We start from the raw sequence: 10,773 nt of genomic DNA on the forward strand, positions 1-10,773 counted from the left end.
ATTAATGTATTATTTAGTTTATTTATAAGTATTGTTTAATTTATATATATAGTATTTATGCATCTATAAACTACATAATATATATATATATATATATATATATATATATATATATATATATATATATATATAAACAATACTAAAAGAGAATTTGTTCTCTTTTTTATTTTTTATTTGTTTATGTTCAGTTGCACCCGTTCACATTTAAAATATTTAAGTAACTGCACAGTTAATTAACCTGGACTTAATTAATTTGGTATTTTGTGGTCTAGTTTCTCAGCTCTGACTTTAGTTGTGGCGGGTAGAATCTCAAACAGGAAATACTCCGTAGGGTAGACTGTCCCATTGTTCAGTTTTACTGTTCAGTATAAAACCTTCTGAAGAGCGAGAGACAACAACAGACGACACCACACACCAGCTTTACTTTAGAACTCTGAACTCCCCTTTATTAGGTCCCCCCAGTTCAACCCTTGACTGAACAATGGTTCCTGCCTATGCAATTAACCTAATACTACACCCCCCTTTCTGAGATAAAAGTGTTCCATTCCTCCTTCTAGGATAACTTTACTAAACAGACTGTTCCACAACATGTGAAGATCTTGTCTTTTACTTTACTACTAACAGTTAGTAATTCTGTTCTGAACTCAACAATTAAACAGAAAAATAACAGGTCATTCTTTTTTTTTTCTCTGTTTTTTTTTTTTTTACATGCCATAATATTCACATTCACATTTTGAGTCTTTTCTTCTTTCTTTTTTTTTAGAAGGGTTGGGGTAGACTACCCATCCCTTCTGCTGAGTGTGGGGATTATTCTGCCCCAGGCTCACTCAGCCTTTGATCTATCTTCCACTAAGTGCAAACAAAGTCCTTCAAGTAACCAGGGACCTTTTTCTCTCTGACTGGATACCGGCGCACTGGATTTTGGATCAGCGGCTGCTGTCCATCTCTGCTATTTTGTGAGTTAAGCGGCCGTGCAGACTCTGATGTGGTGTGTTCATCAGATGATGTGTCAGGCAGGCTTGTTGTGTGTTTAGGTGCCACTGGTGTTGGAGAGAGATGGAACCTGTTTCTCCGTAGGATGCCCTCTGGTGTCTCCACTAGGTAAGATCTGGGTGTGGCAGCAGTAGACACCACTGTGCCCCGCTCTGCAGTGTCCTTTATCCACACGTGTCTGCCTGGGTCGAGGTGTTTCAAGTGGTGTGTCTTATGTCTGCGGTCGTAATTGCGTTTTTGCTTTTGTCTGTATATCTTTTCTGTTATCTTCAGCTTTTCCATGTCCACACACCCTGGCTTGAGTTGAGATGGAATGACAGGAACAGGTGTTCTTATCTTCCTGCCCATGAGAAGCTCAGTGGGACTGTATCCATTGGCCAGTGGGGCAGCACGATAAGCCATGAGTGCAAGATATGGATCTGCTGACTTTTTCAGTAGATTTTTGATTGTTCTTACCGCTCTCTCTGCCTCCCCGTTGCTCTGCGGAAAGCGAGGACTAGATGTCACATGAGCAAAGCCCCAGTCCTTCGCGAAGTGTCGGAAGCACTCAGATGAAAACTGTGGCCCATTGTCCGAGCGCACCACTTCTGGGATTCCGTGACGTGCGAAGATTGATTTGAAGTGCTGGATTGTTGCTTCTGAAGTTGTTGTTGACATCTTGGCAACTTCAAAGAATCTAGAAAAATAGTCCACAACAATTAAGTAGTGCTGGTTGTTATACTGGAACATATCTGCTCCTACTGTGGACCATGGTCTCGTTGGAAACAATGTAGGCAGCATTGGTTCTTTCAAGTTTGTTCTCTCGCGAGCACATGTGTCACAGTTCTCTATCAGCTGTTGCAATTCTTTACTAAGGCCAGGCCACCACACTGATTGTTTGGCTCTCTCTCTGCATTTCGTTAGCCCTAGATGTCCCTCATGCAGCTTGTTAAGTATATCTACACGGAGTGATACTGGAATGACAATTCTTTCTCCTCTAAGCAGCACTCCATTTTGCACTGTGAATTCACCCGAGAAGGGCAGATAGGGTTGAATCTCCCTTTTGACAGAAAATCTGTCAGGCCACCCATCTACACAGTGTTTCTTAAGTTGACATAGTGTAGGATCACTGTCTTGATGTGTCCGGATTTCTTGCAGCCTGTGCTCTGTAGCTGGAAGACTTGCCATGACCGTGTCAACGTATAGGTCTATTTCTTCCTGCTGTAGCTCATCTTCAGTGTAGCTCACAGGGGCCCTAGAAAGTACATCTGCAGTGGCAATATTCTTGCCAGCCACATGTGATATTGTGTATGAGAACCTCAACAGTCTCATTCGGAGACGTTGTATTCTAGGTGGTAGAGCATCTTGCATCTTTGAGCCTAACAGTGGGACCAATGGTTTGTGGTCTGTCTCTATGTGGAAAATCTTCCCTATGAGAAACTCTGCAAACCTCTCACATGCCCATGTTGTCGCCAACGCCTCCTTCTCTATCTGGGCATACCTTTGCTCAGTAGAGGTCAGAGCCCGTGATGCATATGCTACTGGTTTCCATGCTGTGTCTGGTTGTTTTTGGAGGAGAACAGCACCTAGCCCATATGATGAAGCATCTGCAGAGACGAGTGTTTCAGCATTAGTGGCATATAATGCCAGTCCAGGTGGCGTTGTTAGCTCTTCTTTGATGCTATTAAAGGCCTCCTGCTGTTGGGACCCCCATGCCCACATATTTGACTTCTTCAACAGGTCTCTAAGTGGACGGGTCTTCTCGGCCAGATGTGGTAGAAATTTCCCCAGATGATTTATCATCCCCAGTAGTCCTCTCACCTCACTAATGTTTTCAGGTTCTCTCATGGCTTTCACTGCCTTCACTTTTTCCGGGTCTGCACTCACCCCAGAAGCCTCAATAATTTGCCCCAGGAACTTGATTCGGTTCTTGGAGAGCTCACACTTTTCATTAAGTGTGACCCCAGCCTCCTGAAGTCGTGACAGTGTTGCACGTAGCCTTTCATCATGCTGCTGTTGTGTAGCTCCCCAGATGAGCACATCATCCATCTGACACAGAACCCCCTCCAACCCCTCAAGGAGTTGTGTCATACGCTTCTGAGTGCTCAGGAGCAGAGGAAATTCCGAAGCACAAGCGGTTATAGCAATACCGTCCAAATGGGGTTATGAACGTGGTAAGTAGGGAGGACTCTTTGGAAAGTGGAATCTGCCAGAAACCTGAATTTGCGTCAAGCTTTGAAAACACTCTGGCTCCAGCCAGCTGTCCTAGTGTATGTTCTACTGAGGGAAGCGGGTGTCTCTCCCTCAAGACAGATTTGTTCAGTTCTGTGAGATCTGTGCAAATTCTCACCTTGCCTGTTTGCTTAGGTACAACCACCATAGGTGCACACCATTCAGTAGGCTGTTACACTTTGGAGATGACTCCTTGTTGCTCCATGCAATTGAGTTCTTCTTTAACTCTAGGCATAAGGGGAAGTGAAATGCGTCTAGGGGTGGACAGAGAGAAGGGTTTAGCACCAGGCTTCAATACAATTTTGTACTCTCCCTGCATCTTTCCTAGACCACTAAACAGCTTTGGAAATTCAGATTTTACTGCTTCCTCACTATCTAGGTTGACTTCATCCAACCTAGCAACTAACTGCAGTGCTGTGACAGCTGGACGGCCTAATAGTGCTGTGGCCAGATCCCTTACGACGTAGACATCCTGTTTAATGCTCTTTTGTCCTTTCTGCAGTGTGGCTGTGAATTTTCCCTTTATTGATAGTGCTGTGCCTCCTGGACCCTTGAGGACTTTTGATGACTTTACCAGTCTGCTAAGCTGGTCAGGACTGCACAATCTCTCAGGTATTGCTGTTACATCCGCACCCGTGTCTATTTTGCACAAAACATTGTAGCAATCCATTTTTATTTCTGTCATCCATGGACCTTCGTTCGTTTCAGCCATAAGTGAGCCAAGAAATGCAACCTCATCCTCAACATCTTCAGTAAGTAATGCAATGTTCACTTGACTGGACTTTCTGGCACGACAAGCTCTGGCATTATGTCCCTTCTTTTTGCAATGGTTACACACTGCTTCTCTAGCTGGACATTGCTGCAGGCTGTGTCCTTTTATATCACCACACCTTGTACACGGTGAAGGTTTGGTATACCTTTTCTGTGCCGCCCTCATACCTGACTGGGATGACTGTAGCTTGACTGGTGTGTTTTTAACACCACCTCGCTGCTTGAGCTGCATGCTGTCGAGCTGCGTGTTTAGTGTGTCGCCTTTGAAATTTTTCTTAAGCACTTCTTGTTGCTTTTTCACTTGCTCACTCTGTCGAACTCTGGTACTGTCGAACTCTGGTAACAGCTTTGACGAGTGTTAATTCAGGGTCCATTTGTAGTTGTTCTGACAGTTTTGTGTCTCTTAGCCCAACTACTAGCCTGTCTCTCACCATTTCGTCATGTAGCTCTCCATATCCACAATGCTCGGCCAGACAATGCAACGCAGTAATAAAACAATCAACTGACTCACCCAGCTCCTGTTGCCTCTGGTTAAACTTGGCTCTTTCAAAAATAACATTCCTCCGGGTTATAAAGTGAGCATCCAACCTGTTTTTGACCTCGTTGAAATCGCTCGCTTCAGCGGGACTCAGGTGCAGAGAGGTCAGAATATCCTCCGCCTCTTCTCCCATCGCTTAAATCAGCGCGTTCACCTGGTTTTCGTCCGCTTGCGTTTCCAGACCTGAAGCTATCCGAAACCTCTCGAAGCGTTTTATCCACTTGGGCCAGTCCTCAGCCTTAAACGTGAATTTATCCGGTGGTGGGACTTGGAACAGGCTCATGCTGCCGCGCTGTAATGCTGAACCGCTTGGATATGGCCCCCCAAACTCGCGGGTCTCAAATGGCGATTATAGGGGTCCAAGCACCCACCGTGCGGTAACCCAGTTTTTGTCCGTTTTGTTTTATTTACTTCGCCAGTGGTATTGAAACACAAAACGTTGGAGAACTTACTCCTATCCCACTTCTGACACCATGTTCAGTTTTACTGCTCAGTATAAAACCTTCTGAAGAGCGAGAGACAACAACAGACGACACCACACACCAGCTTTACTTTAGAACTCTGAACTCCCCTTTATTAGGTCCCCCCAGTTCAACCCTTGACTGAACAATGGTTCCTGCCTATGCAATTAACCTAATACTACACCATTTCAGTAGAGCCGCTGCAGCCTACCCATATCCTTCGAAGGACACACCTTCGTAGACAGCGTCCTTCGAAGGATGCAGCCCCTGAATTGAGACACACTGTGGCTGTATTCGAATGGCATACTACATACTACTCACGTACTAAATCTGCCTAAAGCTAGTATGCAGTACGCAGTATGCGACCAAACTGAGGATCTGTAGTGCACTACAGGTACCCGGATGGTGTACTACTCCGCTCCGATTTCGCAGTGTGCATGGAGAGCTATCTTCGTGGTGTACTGCATCCCAACATGCATTGCGACTGGCTTCTCCAGCTCGCTTCAGAAAAAAACAAGATGGAGGCGAGTGCGAGAGAATTATGGAAATATATATATTTTTAAATTAAGGGAATTGTTTTGGAAAGTATTGGCTCACCGCTGTCGAGACCCTCCGCGGCCGGGACCCTCCGCGGCCGGGACCCTCCGCTGCCCCGGCCGAGCGCTCTCCGCGGCCGGGACCCTCCGCTGCCCCGGCCGAGCGCTCTCCGCGGCCGGGACCCTCCGCTGTGTGCTGCCTTGATGTAGTAAATAATTCCCTCAGTTTTAATAAATTATTCTGTTATTTTAATAAATAATTCCCTCAGTTTTAATAAATAATTCCCTTAGTTTTAATAAATCGTTCTCTTTATTTAATAAATAATTCCCTCAGTTTTAATAAATCTGTTACTTTCATAAATAATTCCAATAAATCGTTCTGTTAATTTAATAAATAATTCCCTTCATTTAATACATCTGTTACTTTAATAAATAATTCCCTCAGTTTTAATACATATTTTTCTTTTAAATAAGGGAATGATTTGAATACAAATTAATAAAATTGTTTCACTTGTGCAACGTGTCTCATTTCTTTTATTGTTGAGATTGTGTAAATATGAATGAGAGTTTGTTTAAATGTGTTCTTCTTGTTGGTATTTACATCAATCTACTAAAATAAATAGGAAAACATATTTAACTGGAACATACTTGGGTTTGGGGGCTGCTGCTAAATGTTTATTAGAATTGGGTTAACTGCACTTACATTAAACTCTAAAATAAAAGCAGCAATTGCTGTTCTGGACAGTATGCAGATCTCATTAGTCTTAATAATGAAAAGGTAGGACATTTTTCATGTTCTTTCTGTTTACAACTCACCCTTAGGAATTCGGAGCACTACAGAGCACTGACTGGTGTGTCACAGCAGGACCGCGTAGGGTACTACAATCAAAAGTGTTGCAGTACCGAATACTACATACTGGGCAGTGTGTAGTATGCAGTACATACAAGTGCAGTATGCAGTACGCAGTATAGTAGTATGCCATTCCGAATACAGCTGACACCATATCTGCAGGGGCGTAATGGAAGTGTCAAAATAAAAGCTTAAGACAGAAGGAACGGTCTAATATGTATTTTTTCATTTGACACTGTTTTACTCTCATTCAGTGTGGGCATTCCTTTTGCTAATATTATATTTTTTACTCTTACTTTTTAAGGTTAACTGACCGTTTTAAAATCTGTTATTTCACTTGTTTTAGTGCTTTTTAAAACATTCTGATCCACAGCATAGAGGCTACAAAACTCAAACTATGCAGCCTTTCAACACACCTTTAACCTAAACAGACAAACCAATTTGGGTAGTGGCTCCCTGATGCCCGCGAGTCACATATAATCTCCCGGAATTCAGAACCAGTGCCCCAAACACAGGCCACAGACTTTTATTCTCTAATCGCGTGTAGGAAGGAGAGAGAGAAAACAGAGAGGGTTCTGATTGGCCTGTTCTCTGCAAAGAGTCTGTGAGACCTTTGGAGATCCTTTGGTGTGTTTCCATTTTTTTTTTTTGTTTGTTTTTGACTGTTTGCTATTTTATCAGCCATTGCTCATCATTCTCATGTAATAGAGCTAACGTTACCTCCATCTCCTCAAAGTCCCTGTGTTATCCTAACTTTACTAACGTTACTACCTGTTTATATGCTACACATGCCCGCACAGTCTGGCCCTCGGTTTCTCCGTCACAAGCCTGCTCTCCCGGTCTACTGCTGCTGTCTTCACCTACGGAGGACGCGGAGGCTACAGCAGCGAACATGGCTGTGATTTTGTTCCTCCATACTGACTCTTCTCTTAACACGCAATGTCATATTTAATATCTGTCTGTTCAGACATCCCAAGTTGCAAAAGTTGATTTCAGGGAGGTTACCCTACCACCACCAACAAAAAAAAGCCTTTATTTGACAAAAAATGACAGTTACAATATAGCAAAAAAATGGAAAACAACATTTGATATCATATTACAATAATTATTAATATTGCCTCCGCCATGATCTGCTTTCTCTCACTGACTGAACAAATTCCGGGAGGGGTGAAAAACACTGCCCGCCCACACTAAAAACCGATTGGCTGTCTCACAGACTCTTTGCAGAGAACAGGCCAATCAGAACCCTCTCTGTTTTCTCTCTCTCCTTCCCACACGCGATTAGAGAATAAAAGTCTGTGGCCTGTGTGCGCGTTTGGGGCACTGGTTCTGAATTCCGGGAGATTATACGTGACTCGCGGGCATCAGGGAGCCACTACCCAAATGCGGGAGACTCCCGCAGCTTCAGGGAGACTTGGTTTGTCTGGTCTGTTTATGAATAATTATAGGTTCAATAGAGACACCCAATATGCCCTGTGAACCGTTTTACTGTAGGGTGTACGGGTCCTGAATTAGAGCCAAAAGAGTGTGTTACAGTTTAAATCTGCTTGTTTTACGCTGCAGGGAGAGCTGAGGAGTCTCCTGACACACACCCGACCCCCTCCATCGCTTAGCCCACACTCTTACCATCAAAATGCCTCCAAACTTAAGAAAATCCATCAATCCAGTCGGCAGTAATCCTTATTTATATCCAACCAGTGCTTGAAAAAATTTGAGGCAGATTTTTTTTTATATAAACTTTAACGCTTTATTAAACACATATTATTGGACTCTCCACAAGTCCACGCATATCTATGGCAAGCCAACTAAGCCAAAACGTGTGGGAAAGAAACGCCTCCACGAGTGAAAATATCACGTGTCCACACGTAAAAAAATTACTTGTACAGGCGGTAAATCTGTTCGTGTATACACATCTTGGCATCTAACATCCAATCAGTAAACGGGCCTATGCATACATTTCCATTGTAATAAGGCAGCCTGACAACAAATAATGTCATGCAGCGTATTGTATTCCATATTCACAAGACACTTACGTGGGTTACAACGCAGTGTCAACATACGGTGACGTAGCCCCATACATACTCATACACACTCTGCACGTAAGGTCCACGTAACTGAAACGTTGTAATCATGTGACTATGATGTACCCCCTATCTATCTCTGTACAGGTAAAAAAAAGCATGTGATGAACAGACGGCATAAATTTATGCCTCTACATGTAAAAAGATAACGTCTTTAGCTGTCAACATGTGATTTTTTTTACGCATTAATTCATAAAATTGCCTCTGAATCATTTAATATTAGAGTGAAAAGCCTTCAAATGTGAGTATGTAATTTCAGGCGGAAATTCGTAAAAATAGGCTTGGAGCTTAAGAGGTTAACATACGCGCTTAACACTGAACATACCACACAGAGAAAAGGTGTAAAACCGGTGTGCTTTCGCTTGTAAACACTTGGGGTTAGACTGGCAAGCCCACACTTTCTTCTTCACACACACACAATGCAAAGTATATAGATTTGAGGAGAAGGGCGTAACTAATTTACGATACAGAGAAACCTGGAATGGAGTGGAATAGAATGGTGTGTCACAATGCACTTTACATGTAACTTACTATGTTTGGGGCAGTCAAACAAAATCCCGGACGATTTTGAAATCCATTTTTTATAATAATAATAATAATAATAATAATACATTTTATTTTTTTAGCGCTTTTCAGGATACTCAAAGACGCTTTACATTGCATTAAAAAAAAACACAATATGAAAATACATAGTAAAATAATCAACATCATCATCATCATCATCAACATCATCAATACCATACAATAGAAATCAAATAGAGCAAAACAATCAATGCATAAAAGATAGAAAATTAAAAATTTAATTTAATGAGTTAAAAACAGATGAAGAAAAAGGGAGGAGAGGAGAGGAGAGGAAAAAAGAAGAGGCACACAGAAATGTTGCATCATGCGTTGAACGCAGATCTGAAAAGGTGAGTTTTGAGGAGAGATTTAAAAGTGGGAAGATCAGAGCAGTCGCGGATGTGTTTTGGGAGAGAGTTCCACAGGGAGGGGGCAGCTATGGAAAACGCTCTGTCGCCCCAGGTCCGGTGCTTGGTTCTACCAATGGAGAGTAGATTGGCGTCAGATGATCGAAGTGAACGGGAAAGGAGTATGATAATGAAGCAGGTCAGTGAGGTAGGGAGGGGCCTGATTATGGAGAGCTTTGTGAGTAAATAAAAGAATTTTGAATTGAATACGATGAGTGACAGGGAGCCAGTGGAGGTGTTGGAGGACAGGTGTAATGTGGTCGCGGGAGGGAGAACGAGTGAGGAGACGTGCAGCGCAGTTCTGAATATATTGAAGTTTATTTAAGATTTTGTTAGATGTGCCGTAAAGAATGCTGTTGCAGTAGTCAATTTTAGATGTAATGAAAGCGTGGATCAGGGTTTCAGCGGAGGAAAAGGAAAGTGATGGCGAAGGCGTGCAATGTTTTTTAGATGAAAAAAAGCAGATTTTGTGATTTGATTTACATGATTGACAAATGAAAGATTACTGTCAAAAATGACTCCAAGATTACGGATGTTTGAGGAAGGAGACAATGTAGAGTTGTCAATCGTGAGCTGGAAGTTTGTTGTGTTTTTTGTCAGGGATTTCGGACCGATAATAATCATGTCAGATTTATCAAAGTTGGTTTTCATCCAGGATTTTATTTCAGTGAGGCAATTTGTCAGAACAGAAAGAGATGCAGTAGTGATGGATTTGGTAGAAATGTAAAGCTGGACATCATCAGCGTAGCAATGGAAATGAAGGCCATGCTGACGAATGATGTTACCGAGAGGAAGCATGTAAAGTATAAATAGTAGTGGACCAAGCACCGAGCCTTGGGGAACACCTTGGGATAGTGGAGCAGTAGCAGAACTGCAGTTGTTAATATTAACAAACTGTTGGCGGTTTGTGAGGTATGACCTTAGCCAACAGAGGGCAGTTCCTGTGATATTGAGTGAAGATTTGAGGCGTGAAAGAAGAACAGAGTGGTTAATGGTGTCGAAAGCTGCAGTAAGATTGAGGAGGATGAGAATACTAATATGTCCTGAGTCAGAGGAAAGAAGAAGGTCATTTGTCACTTTGATAAGGGCTGATTCAGTGCTATGTTTGGGACGGAAACCAGGTCCAGGAACGACAGGAGGGATGGACAGTGAGCTGTAAATGGTCTCGACTTTTGTTTGAAAAAATGAAAGGAAAGAATTGCATTTATCAACTGTAAAGGAATTGGAGATGTTATCCATTGGTTTGAGAAGTTTGTTTATTGTGGAGAAGAGAGCTTTAGGGTTAGACGAATCAGCATGAATAAGATCAGAGTAGTAATTGGATCGGGCTGTATTTAGGGCATCTTTATAAAGTTTAAGGTGAT

Source organism: Astyanax mexicanus, chromosome 22 (assembly GCF_023375975.1).
Source record: "Astyanax mexicanus isolate ESR-SI-001 chromosome 22, AstMex3_surface, whole genome shotgun sequence".
NCBI lineage: Eukaryota > Metazoa > Chordata > Actinopteri > Characiformes > Acestrorhamphidae > Astyanax > Astyanax mexicanus.